The sequence below is a fragment of the Quercus suber genome, unplaced genomic scaffold (assembly GCF_002906115.3).
Source record: "Quercus suber isolate HL8 unplaced genomic scaffold, Cork oak 2.0 scaffold_364, whole genome shotgun sequence".
NCBI classification, from domain to species: Eukaryota; Viridiplantae; Streptophyta; class Magnoliopsida; order Fagales; family Fagaceae; genus Quercus; species Quercus suber.
Window position 1 is genome coordinate 566772 of NW_027069816.1, and position 12938 is coordinate 579709.

Sequence of the window (12938 nt, forward strand, 5' to 3'; positions counted from 1 at the left end):
AATTCTAAAAAAAAAAAAAAAAAAAGACTGTTCAACTTATGTTAACAAATAAAAATACAAAATAAAAGGGGGAAAAAAGGACATAAATTACTGCTCATGTCAAAATGGTTCCAATTCGAATACTACTAACAAAATATAATAGAGGTATTATACAAATTAGAGATATTACCTTTGGATGAAAACCATTGCTAGTGGAAATGGAGATCCTACTCGATATATAGCTCTCATCAAGCATGAAATCTACATAATGAATGAATATGTTAATATAAAAAGAAATCTCATCTCCCTTGACATTGGCATTTTACCTATTGCAAGGCTCTCATCTACACTTGGGGCATCCTTCTCCAGGTTGGCATTGTCACCTTTGAAGCCACCAAACATTGTGCTCTCTCGCAGTTGAAGGCATCACCTGCAATGTCACCGCACTAGAATGGTATTGTTTGTTTTATACTCCATGTAGCAAAGAAAACGTTTTGGTATAATATTTGTTAGGTTCTAAAGATTTAGGATTTTATGTATTTAGAACTCTAATTTGTATTGTTGGCAAACCATGATCAAAACAAGTTATTTAGTCTTGTTTAGACTTGCTCAAAGTTGGGTCTTTCATGTAAAGTTGGAATCGAGTGGCTGCAGATGCATTGGTGCATTTCGGCCTGGCTCAATCGATCGAAGGAAAGGCTCGATCGATTGAATCTCGGGAAGAATGTTTTTCTGCAGAATATTCCAGCTCAGCCCTAACTCATTAAACGTTTTGGGTTTTCTGTTTTTACCCTAGGTATATAAAGAAAAACCCTAGCCACGTTTTTAGAGTTGCTCCAGTTGTATTATTGCTCATACATTATGGTTTTGTGTGAATCTCTTTTAAGATCATTGAAGAGCTTTCCTTTACACAAAACTTAGGGTTTCCAAGATTCAAGATTATGTCAAGAACTTGGTGATCATTCAGTTGTAGATTCAAGAACTTAAAGAATATCAAGCGTGGGTGCTTGTAGCTGATTGGAGAATCCAAGAAAAAAGGAGTCCGTGGATTCAGAGCTTGCACATGGTCGTGTCAGTAAGTTCTACTGGTGGGTAGCATTAAGAAGTCAAGCGGGGAGCTTGTAGTCCTTCTGTATGAACTTCGATTCTTTCACATAGTGGATTCAGGTTTACCTTGAGGATAGCTAGGTCAAATCCTCCCATTTTTTTTTTTTTTTTTTGAGAAAAATTAAGTATTTTTAACATACACACACGGGGAGAAGGGAAAATGTCTTAAAAAAACTAACAGTGGTGTATATCCAAAAGAATATAGTGCATCATATTGGCCACATAAAATTAATTTTGCAATAGAAAACTAATAGAGTTTGTAAACAAAAAAAAAAAAAAAGATTAGGCCAATCATAAGTTTAGGCCAATATTAACATTGTGGTCATATTTACCAATCTTATCAAAACTGAGGCATTTTCTTACCCCTTCCATATAGAAGATCATAATATGTTGGCCATTATTGACAACTTCCTGGAGATCGTGTGTAACTATTAAGATATAAATTAGAAAAAAATACTCAGGCAAATCAGCAAAATTGAAACAATTGGATGGATTGACAAATATTTACCTGAAGAAAATGGGTGAGATGGAGCACCAATTTCAGCCATTACTTACTGCGGCACCAGCATCCCCGTGGTGTTTGATGGACCCTGTACTTGCCGGAGAGGCATGCACCAAGTCCCCCATGAAATAGTTCTCTCCAGCAGTGCCATTGACACCAGTAACAACTACTTGCTGGCAAATAACCTCATTTTCAGAGTCTCTATTTCCAGCACCCTTATGAGATTTACACCTAATCTATAAAGAGCCGGCAATTAAAAAGGGTTTCTCACAAAAACCAGTTTCATGAGCTGAAATTTGTGGAGTTTGTTGTCAGTGGCGCAAAAAGTTTTTTCAGAGGGTGGTCATTAAAAAGTAAAAACACTTAATTTTAAAAAATTTATTAATAATAAAATTTGAATATATTAACATCACAAAATGAAAACATATTCAAATATATAAAGTTTTAAAATTTTCTTTCACAAGTTTTCACATTTTTAAATTGGTGTGTGATATGATAGTTTTACTATTAATATTACCAGCTACATCTTTTTCAATATACACAACCAAGCAATTATTAAGATACTCATCTCCTATTCAATTACTAACATATTGCCTAAATAAGTACTAATATAAACAAAATATATTATCTTTTTGAAAAAAATATATCACATAAATCCAATATATTTGGCTAAAGACTAAAGCAAATACTAACAGACTAGCTATTTAAAAAGTGTGCATTTTTTTATATAAAAATAATAGCAATTTTAAAATATGCTAGTTGAAACACAATTTAAAAAATCACAATTAAACATTTGATTTGAGATTTTAGGTTAATATGTTTGTTTAAGCAATTTTTGGTAAATGTTATGTCTACAACATTTTTGCAGCACTTTTCCTATTAAACCTAAGTTGTAAGTTTTTACTATTTATAATTTGAACTTACCATTGAAATTATTTTCTATTCATCAGTAAAAACCTATTATTTAAGATTTGTTACGAAAATATTGCAAAAATATTGTGAATATAGCATTTCTTACAATTTTTTTTTCAACATTCAATGGATAAAAATTTTGGAGAGGTTGAATTTTATTTTTAATGGGATCAAATGTTATTAAGAGTGTTCAAGTGTTTTTTTAGGGTGGTCAAATTTTTGTTCTAGAGTAGTCAAAAGACCCGTATTAATTTAAAACTCAAAATATTTTAAGTTATAATTTAAAAAAAAAAAATTCAAGGTGGTCCTGTGAATTTGAGCTCAACGAATTTCTTCTCCAACATTCTCACCCGAGATGCGATTTCCACTAGTAGCCAAATCATTCAGTTCATCACACACATCACCGCTAATAATGCGAGGAGCACCATTTACATCCCCACATTTCTCATCATGAGCTAATACATCCTCATTCGCACAGTTACTTTCATTTACTGATTCTGTATCTTGGTTAGTAAGAACCATCTCAACAGTTTCTTGCTCGATGTTATCTACAGTTTGACTCTGAATGGGATCTAAAGCACTCTGACTGCTATCTAAATCAACAAGTACATTCAATTGCTTCTGTACAGAAACTGCTAAAGAAATAGCATGATCACGAATCAAAGAATCATGGGGTGGGCAGTGTAACATGTCAATCAATGCCTTGTGGTACTGGAATATGCTGATAGATGGCATAGTAGACCCTCGTTTACAGCAAAGATTAGTAACTTTGAACATATGCTCACACATATTGCCCATTTCTGCCAACTGCAATTGCAAATACCAAACTGTGAACCAGGATTCCAGACAACATATACTTTATCCTTAACAAAGCTGGTCGACAACTTTTGCACATCCACCTTGTATGACAACATCAGAGTCTGGAATCTTCAATGCTTTGCGCCAAGATGTTAAGCCACTCTGAATAGTTTTTAGACTCCTTAACACAACCGGATTAACCTAGTTAATTAACTAAGTGATTAACTTAGTCAAACTATGCAAATCTAGGTTATCACAATCAAACAATCATATCAAGTATATAGTAGCGAAAATATAAATAATGCAAAGATATGATAACCCAGGAAAACCAAACTGGTAAAAAACCTAAGGAGGATTTAACTTAGCTATCCTCAAGGTAAACTTGAATCTACTATCTTGAAAGAATCGAAGTTCATACAATAAGACTTACAAGCCCCCACACTCGACTTCTTATTGCTACCCAGCAGTAGAACTTACTGACACGACCATGTGCAAGCTCTGAGACCACGGACTTCTTCTTTCTTGGATTCTCCAGCAAGTACAAGCACCCCCGTTTGTGTATATTTAAGCTCTTATGGCAGCAACTGAATGATCATCAAGATCTTGAAGAAATCTCCTCTTGATAATTCTAAACTTGTGTGAAGGAAAGCTCCTCACAGATCTCACAAGAGATTTACACATACAGCAATATGAGCAACCACTAAAACGTGGCTAGGGTTTGCCTTATATACCTAGGGTAAAAACATAAAACCCTAAACGTTTTAGGAGTTAGGGCTGAGTTAGAAATTTTGTAGAAAAAACGCATCTGCCCGATTTTTGATTGATCGAGCCTAAGCTTCGATCAATCTAGCCAGGCCGAGATGCACAGTGAATTCTACATTAGCTTGATTCCAACTTTACATAAACAACACTACTTTGAGCAAGTCTAAACAATACTAAATAACTTGTTTTGATCATGGTTTGCCAACAATACATATTAGAGTTCTAAATACATGAAATCCTAAGTCTTTAGAACCTAACAAACTCCCCATTTGGCAATCTGTGACAAAACACGGCTAAAAACTCAAAGTTTACAAAATAAAGCCCTTTACATAACAAATCCAATCCTAACTACTATCCATCAGTTGTAAGTGTAGACAGCAGCTCAATTGAATCAACATGTATTTCCTGAAATACTCAACAAACGCAGAAACGTATGTGTGACAGAAAAATAGTAAATCAACAAATATGCAAACTAACTCTCCCCCTAAGTTAGATACATCAAAAACAATGTTAACTCCCCCTAAACAGAAAATTCTTGTATTTTCCACACATATTCCCACATTTCATCTAAATCTCCCCCCTTTTGTCAAGAATTGACAAAGATAACTCAAACAAAGAATAACAAATGTCAAGAGAAAAAAATAGACAATCAAGAGAACACAAAAAAATTCAACTCTATAGAAAATAGAGACAACTCCCCCTATGAACAACAAAGGTTAAAAACAAGCTTCTCCCCCTATAAAAATAGGAAAAACACAAGAAGTTTTGGGAAAAACAGTTTTGGGGAAAAAGTAGGAGGTGGGGATAAAAAACACACAAATCAAAGTTAAAAACTAAGGTGAGGATACACATGAAGAAAAAATATTCTCTCTTTCAATAAAAGCAAACTTGACACTATGTGGCCCATAAATAGTTGCATGAGTTGAGAAAATATTGGCATATTGATTATCCATCATATCTATTTAAGAAAAATATTTTCTGCAGTTCACACATAAAAAATAGCATATACTAAAAAGTATATAACTCAAAAATTAATCAATCCATTTTTAAATCAAGTTGAGTACCCAATTTAGCAAAGTGTATGCATGTGTGAAAATAATGAGAGATATGACTGCAAAACTACAAGATGGATACAGAAAACAATGCAATGCATGAAAAAATATGTCATGATGCATGCTTTAATGCAGTGAAACTAAGTTCAATATAAGTTCAAATTCACAAAATTGGCTTGAGTATAGAGTTTCTAACAAAAACCCCAAAATTTGAAAAACCACTTGTTCGTTTTTATAAAAAAATTGACCAATTGATCGTCACACAAGTTAGAATACAGATTATAATGATCAATTACATTAATTCAACAAGCCAATTTCATCAATTAAACTCAATGTGAACAAAAATCCCCAATACGGGTACATTCAAGCCATAGAATTTCCAATTTCTCAAACTTTAAACACATTTTGCATTAAGATCAATGAACTTTTAATCTTGGATGGCCACAACAAGATCACACATAATAAAATGTACCAAATTTAGCAAAGATTAATTTGTGTAGTGTGTGCAACTAGCAAAAGCTTGAGATACATGTGAGGTGATATGTGAATAGAAATCAACCACAAAGTCTACAAAATTCATCACATAGAATTTTGAAAGAGACTATCACCTAAAGAGTTACATTATATAACTCTTACATCTCCTAGAAAACAAGCTTGCAATCATGTAAATTTCTTGATTTGCCTCATAATATACACACCAATTTTAATTGTTCAGAAACTTATTCAAAAATAGTTAGGATAATGTACACACCAATTTTATTTGATTGAAAGTTATTATAGCCCAATAATGTACATACCAATTTTAGCATTTAAACCGAGGCTACACCTTATGTTCTTTTTGTGTATGTGTTACACTTTCTCGAGCACAAAATTTTACGATATGCACTAAGGTATTCATGATTGGCTAGTGAACAGTAGTGAGATGGTTATTTATGCCTTTCTCAAAAAGTTCAAGTCCTACAGTCAAATACATATGACTTCAAGATTAAGACAAAGTGATCAAAAACCATACACATCTTTCCCACACAACATACACTACAGAGCTTTAACTAGTAAAGTACAATAAATAAGTTCATCCAAGCTAAACAAGGTACATATACATGTTATGTAAAAATAAGTTGGCCAACCTTGATTTCAAATCCATGATATGTAATACAAAACACAAAAATCTTTTTTGGTTTAAAAAAAATTATGACCAAAAACAAAAAGCACACATTATGCTAAATGAACAATGCAAAGCTAAACAAGGTACATATACATGTTATGTAAAGATAAGTTGGCCAACCTTGATTTCAAATCCATGATATGTAATACAAAACACAAAAATCTTTTTTGGTTTAAAAAAAATTATGACCAAAAACAAAAAGCACACATTATGCTAAATGAACAATGCAAAGCTATGCATGATAGTGCTTAACTAAGCTATAGAGGGTACACAAACAAAAAATATCAATTTCTTAATTAACCATTGAGTACATGTACAAATTAGTACATACTCACAAAAAAAATCAAAAACAGCTTAGCACTTATATAACACATACTAGTCAAGTTTCTCCACAATGTCAAGCATGTTCTAAATCAAGAGAGAGATATCATAATTCATGTAATCCTCAAAACAAATAAAACAAGACACAAAATAAAATATTTTTGTCTTTTTGAAAATTTTCAATGTTTTTGGATTTTTGAATAATTAAAACAATCTAAGAAAATAAAACAACCAAAAAATAAAACAACCAAAAACTAAAAATAAACATGTCCACAAATAATTGAAAGAATTAAATTAGGGACAAGTCAGCAACACTCACCTTGGAGAATCTTTTCTTACCCATATAGCACGAGTCTTCGGCTTTGTAGGTGAAAATCCATGTGAAGCAGAGTGTATTTGAGAGTTTACACCAATCTTCTGAGAAAGACTGAAATCCTGCAAATTCCTTTCACAAGCCAACAAGCTTAAATTTTTCAAAAGCATATGAAACAATTTATTTGGACTTATAGCAGGAGAAATATCATCACATATCCTACATTGAAATACAGAATGTTTAAATTTTAATTTATGACAATTAGGACGAATGTGACCACGGACACCACAAAAGTAGCAGTCAGAAACAAATTTAGGAACATTAGTTTTCCTAGTGGGGTTTCCGGTCACAGGCTTTGGTTCTTGCCTCAACAAAGAACAATTTGGTCTAATATGACCAACAACACCACAAAGGTGACAGGTAGGCACAAAAATAGATTTATTATGCTCTCTAACAGTAGGTTTAGACTTAGGTTTAGAAATTTCAGCGTCTACATCAGAACTTTTACCTTTGTCTAACCTAGTAAAATAAGCATTTTCTTTATTATTCCTCTTGAAAGGAGGGATATAAACTTTCTCAGTTTTAGGTTTAAGAGAAACAGAAACACTCTTGTTATCAACAGCAGGCTTGGTACTAGTCAAATTTTCAATTTAACTTTAGATTCAACTAACTCTTGTTCCAAGCTTTTCATCTTCTTATCTTGAGAGGAAATTTGATTTCTCAAAAATTCATTCTTTTTATTAGATTCATCTAATCTAACAATCAATTCCTCTTTTTCAACATTAGCCAATTTTAACTATTCCTTGAATTTCTTAGAAATTTTCATGGATTTCAATAATTCCTTGTCGAGAGTTTCACAGGCATCAATAAGATCAATAGAAACAACAGTGTCATTTTTATTCAAATCATCACAACACATGAGCAGAAAGACACTTCAAATTATCCATGATAACAGGTGTCACGCCCCAAGCCCAAAATGGTCCAAAGGGTGAGGGAAGAACCATTAAAAGCGAGAAAATAAGAGAGATTTTTTTTTTCCTCGACACATGATGAGAATAAATAACCATACTAAAATCTTCATATTACAAGTCAGAGCTCTATGACACACTTACAAACAATACAAACTACAATTCATGCGTCTCCAAATATACATGAAAATCTAAAGCTCCAAATAAATAAACACAAAATCACAATCCTCTCTAAGCTACATAATCTCAAGAGAAAATTCTAGGCCTATCTTGCCCGACGCTAACAAACCTCAAGAGCTTAACCTCCAGGAGAATTAGCTATGACCTTGAATAATTTAGTAAATTGAGCACCAACAATTTATAGCACAAATCTCCCACATAGCATAATACTCCAATCACCACCAATAACTAAGCTCCGTGCCCGAGGTATAGCAAATTTATCTGAAAAACTGTTGGAGAATAGGATGAGCTAAAGCCCAGTAAGTAGCATAATTAATGGGGGTGAAGGAAATGCAAGTTTCATCTTCAATAATAATAATATGACAAGAATGATTTAATAATGAAACACAAAGTTTCTCAAAGTAAATACCTTAAAACTATATACTACAGTCTGTGAGCACTAAAAATATAATTTCCAAAGCCGTTAAATCTAACATACGGTAATTTATCACAGATCTACCATACTACCACATAGACCGGTCAGGGGATCCACCCATTCACAACTGGTATGATATTGTCCTCTCTGGTATGCAGACTCTTGGCCCCATGGACAGCAACCTCACCCATACCCTCAAGGTTTTTCTCTCTCCCTATGGCCAGCAGAGAGAGCGCGTCAAATAGGACCTCTCTTGCATGTGGTCTCTTGGCCCCATGGGCAGCAGCCTCACCCACACACAATCAAGGAACCTCTTCCCCCCATGGACAGCAGGGAAGAACGCGTCATCCAAAGTGAAAGGGCACTGACATGGATTTGATTCCATTGTCACAAAGACCACGGAAACCAAATCGGGTGATCACCGGGAAATCACATATGGCATGGTGTTAAAAGCCACATAAGCTCACAGGTTATATTACTTTGAAACACATAGTTCATATCCAGGTAATTTCAGAAAAACCTTAAATAATCTAACTTCTACAAAGTTTGTAAGGTTTTCAACTTCATTCTTGTCAAGAGATTTTTCTATCAATTTCCCACATAATAAGATAAGATAAGCATCTTTAAATTTTCTAATATACCATAAAATCCATGATTTTCCTATCAAAGATTAAATAAAAGATGCTCATTTTTTCGTATCAACAATTCATGCATTTCCCCAAATGCAATACCAAATATGATGCTCTTTTCATATATAATAATATATAATAGGGTCACAACACAATACTTTTATGAAAACATATATCCATATATAATTTTCCAAAATGTATTTGGCCCAAAAATAACATTTACAAAACATGGTTATTTTCCAAAATCCCATTAAAAAAACTACTTACCTCAATAGTCCATTCCAAATTTACCTCAACCGGGCACCTCCTTCAACCAATCAAGTTACTAGTTCCATCACCAAGTACTTTAGAACCTAGAAACACAAGTATCAAGTCTATTAATAACAAGGCCTACAACAAAATTATGCTATCGAATTTGTCTCCATAAATCTGAGAATATTCCCTCAAAAATCAAACCTAAGGCCCCAAAGCCTAGCTTGACCATCCCAAGACAAGTACCCCTACCCAAACGGGAGCCAAACAAGCATCCCAGAAACTCATAGTGCTAACACAACCAAACATTTTAAATTCACTACTGCAAAAATGTGCATCATAAGATAATATAAGATTCTCATGAATCTCTTGAGTACTAAATAATATATTTAAGCCAAGATAAGATCAACCGAGGTTTGGGATTAATTCCACGATTTCTCGGCATTTTAGTCTTGCTTTCAGATTCAGTACATAACAGGGCAGCCATTTGTAAAAATTGTTTGGTCAATGAAAAGTTATCCGATTAATTTAAAACTTTAAGGGAACACTCCCTATATGTATACAATGTACCACAAAAAATTCAGCCCAAAACGATTTTTCTGTAATTTATTAAAAATCATGCATTGCGGCTGACTCAAACCTATCATGACAGCTTTAGAAAATTGTTATAGTTGTAAGGCTAGCCCAAATTATTTGAGAATTTACTCTTACATTAAAACCACCAGATTTAAAGTATATTAAAAACAAGGAATCAGACCCAAAATCTCATATAAACAACTTATCAAACACTTGGTATGCAAATGCACATGCTCACACTTAACTTGCATAAATTCGTAGTTATCACTCCACTCACACCCACATATGCCAAAGTCATTTAAAATGTAAAGAACACACTTCCAAAAATCAACCCAAACTTCCACAAAATCCACCCACACGATTTGCTCAAGGAAACCCAAGTTTCAACCATGGAGAAACCCCAAATGATCACCATTTGTAAAAACCCTTAACCATATAACAATTAAGCCCACCAAATCAAAAACCCATATACATAATTACAAGAACATCACCCAAGAAGCTCATAAATCTCATGAACATCATTATCAAAGCTTAGATTAAAATAACCTTAAGCAAAAGTATAAAACCCACTAATAGATTAGAAATTTTTACCTTAAATCAAAAGAGATGAATATGCCTTAGAGGTTCCTAGAGAGCTTTGTGGTGATCTTGCCGGAAATGATGGTGGGGAAGGAGGTACACGGTGGGAGAGAGTGAGGGAGGAGTGCTTGTTATGTTTGTGAGGAAAAATGAACAAAAGAAAAGTGTAGGGGGACACTTCCTTTGACCAGCCAAAGAGGGAGAGAGGGAGACACGTGAATGTGAAAGTGAGGGGGGGTGGGGGCTGACTTAAGGGGATGAAGCCTATTTTCAAGCTTGTCCCTAAAATATCTAGCAAGTAAAATTACCAATCTGCCCATCAAGCTTCTTTCAAATTACAATTAATAACCGGGGTGTTACATTCTTCCTCCCTTAAAAGAATTTCGTCCCCGGAATTATACCCGCAACGAGATACCTTAAAATACACTAAGTAATTATTGACATCGACATTTTCTGCATAAACCTTTAAACTCAAAGGACCACAGAGCACGCAACCAGTTATAACACAAAGAATTCACTCGCTATATTTCAAAGGTGGATTCAACATAAAAGTTACTTAACTTCGATATCAAAGTAGGTTGAGTATAAGCACATATATATCAATATGTAAGCTCAAACTAGAACTAGCTAACTAGTCATTCACAAAAGCTTAAAGAAAATTAAATTTTAACCCAATATGGAAGCAAGGCCACAATCTCCAAGTTCAAGTGAAAAGCAAATTAGGAATCTTTTTAAATTATAGTTCATATATAAAACCAAGAGTATAAATGGGGTTCAACTTAATAACCCTTGAAAAGATAAATTTTGATTCCAACTAGTTTCAACACGTAAGGCCAAGAAGATCTGGTTGAGTTTAAACCAAAAATGTTCACGTGAACTTTTATAATTTACAAGGTCTCAATTTTGAAACTAGATTTAACATTGCATTTTCTAAATACAAGTCACGTACATTTCACTAAACTTAAAAGACCTTTTTCAAGGTGGTAATGAAGTTCCAAAAGCTAAAACCGAGGCCCTTAAATTTATAAGTATAACACCAGTCATGAAGACAAAAGTACGTCCACAATGGATAAAAGGTTTGCAAGAGAGACTTTAAAATGGATTTCAAAATCTATAAAAAGTATATAAATATTCTCCAATGACAAACCAAGGCTTAAGTTTCAAACCAAAATATGGAGTTCAAATCGTAAAGATCAACTTCATAAAGGGGTTTAAGGGTAACCATTCTTGAAACCAAGAGTAGGAGTATTCCACTTAATCTTTGAAAATATCATTTTGTCTTTGACTAGTTTCAAACACAAGTGTTGAATAATAGCCATAAGGCCAAAAAGCTAGTTAATGATCTTCAAACCAGACTAGTCACATGAAATCTTCCATTTCACAAGGTCCAAAATTTGAAACTCGGATTAAAATTGTATTTTATAAATATAAGTCACATACGCTCCACTAAACTTATAGTATTTTCAAAGTAGTAAGAAAATACTATTAGTTAAAACCAAAGAAGTCTTGGATTTGTAAATTTAACATCTGTCACAAAGACAAAATTATGTCCATCTTGAACAAACTGTTTGCAAGGAATACTTTAAAATGACTTTCAAAATCCATAAAATATACAATTTCATATTCAAAAGTCTTCCCTTCACCCGAGGTTTGCAAAACATCTAATATTTTTTTTTTTTTTTTTAATCTTACAACAATGACAAAATTTTGTAAGAAAAAAAAATATCTTATACACAAGTTATGCGCAAACAGGTTTCTGAATCTAAGTTGGAAATTTCACTTTATAAGGCAATCACACCCAAAGACTATGAATATATGTTCAAACTAACCAACAATCAGAATGAGCATGGAACCTTAAGACCAACCAAACAATGATATGCCAAAATAATAAATAAGGACAAAAGTCCAAAGAACCCCCTCTTTTTTTTTTTAAAGGCTCCAAAAATCCATAAAACTATTTATGTGAGGTATAACATATTGGGGAGAACATGCATTTGAAATAGGTTTGGGAAAAACCTCGACTAGCATCAAATAAAAATACATCATTCTTTGAGGTGACAAAAATCCTAACATCATCATAGGAAGATCAATCCATGTACTTTTATCATATAAGAGCAAAAACATCCCAAGAGGACACTCAAAATCTTGAAACTCAACAAATAGGAATTCAAAGAGGCTGTTTAAAATGCATTTTTCTTTAAAACTACTTTTAGAGAGAAAAAAAAAAATTTAACATGATAGCACCATACTTGATGGTTAGTAGTTTGTTAGACACCACGTGAGCTCAACGGGATCAAACAAATCCCCTAACCATCTATCATAAATAAATCTTGACGAATTATGCTAAAGATAGTTGGTCAACAACTTGTCGTGCCACTCGTGGCCAGCGAGGTTCGACCAGATTGCACCACCTAAAGTTAGCATAACC

At 33.3% G+C, this 12938-nt stretch overlaps 1 long non-coding RNA gene across 1 annotated transcript; it reads right to left on the reverse strand.

The window, feature by feature from the left end:
• Positions 1-7778: 7778 nt before the first annotated feature.
• Positions 7779-12190, reverse strand: LOC111991920 (uncharacterized). The gene is made up of 3 exons (XR_002880793.2): positions 10523-12190; positions 9371-9456; positions 7779-8328 (listed from the first exon to the last, which is right to left on the reverse strand). It is a non-coding gene; the product is annotated as an uncharacterized LOC111991920 (long non-coding RNA).
• Positions 12191-12938: the final 748 nt, after the last annotated feature.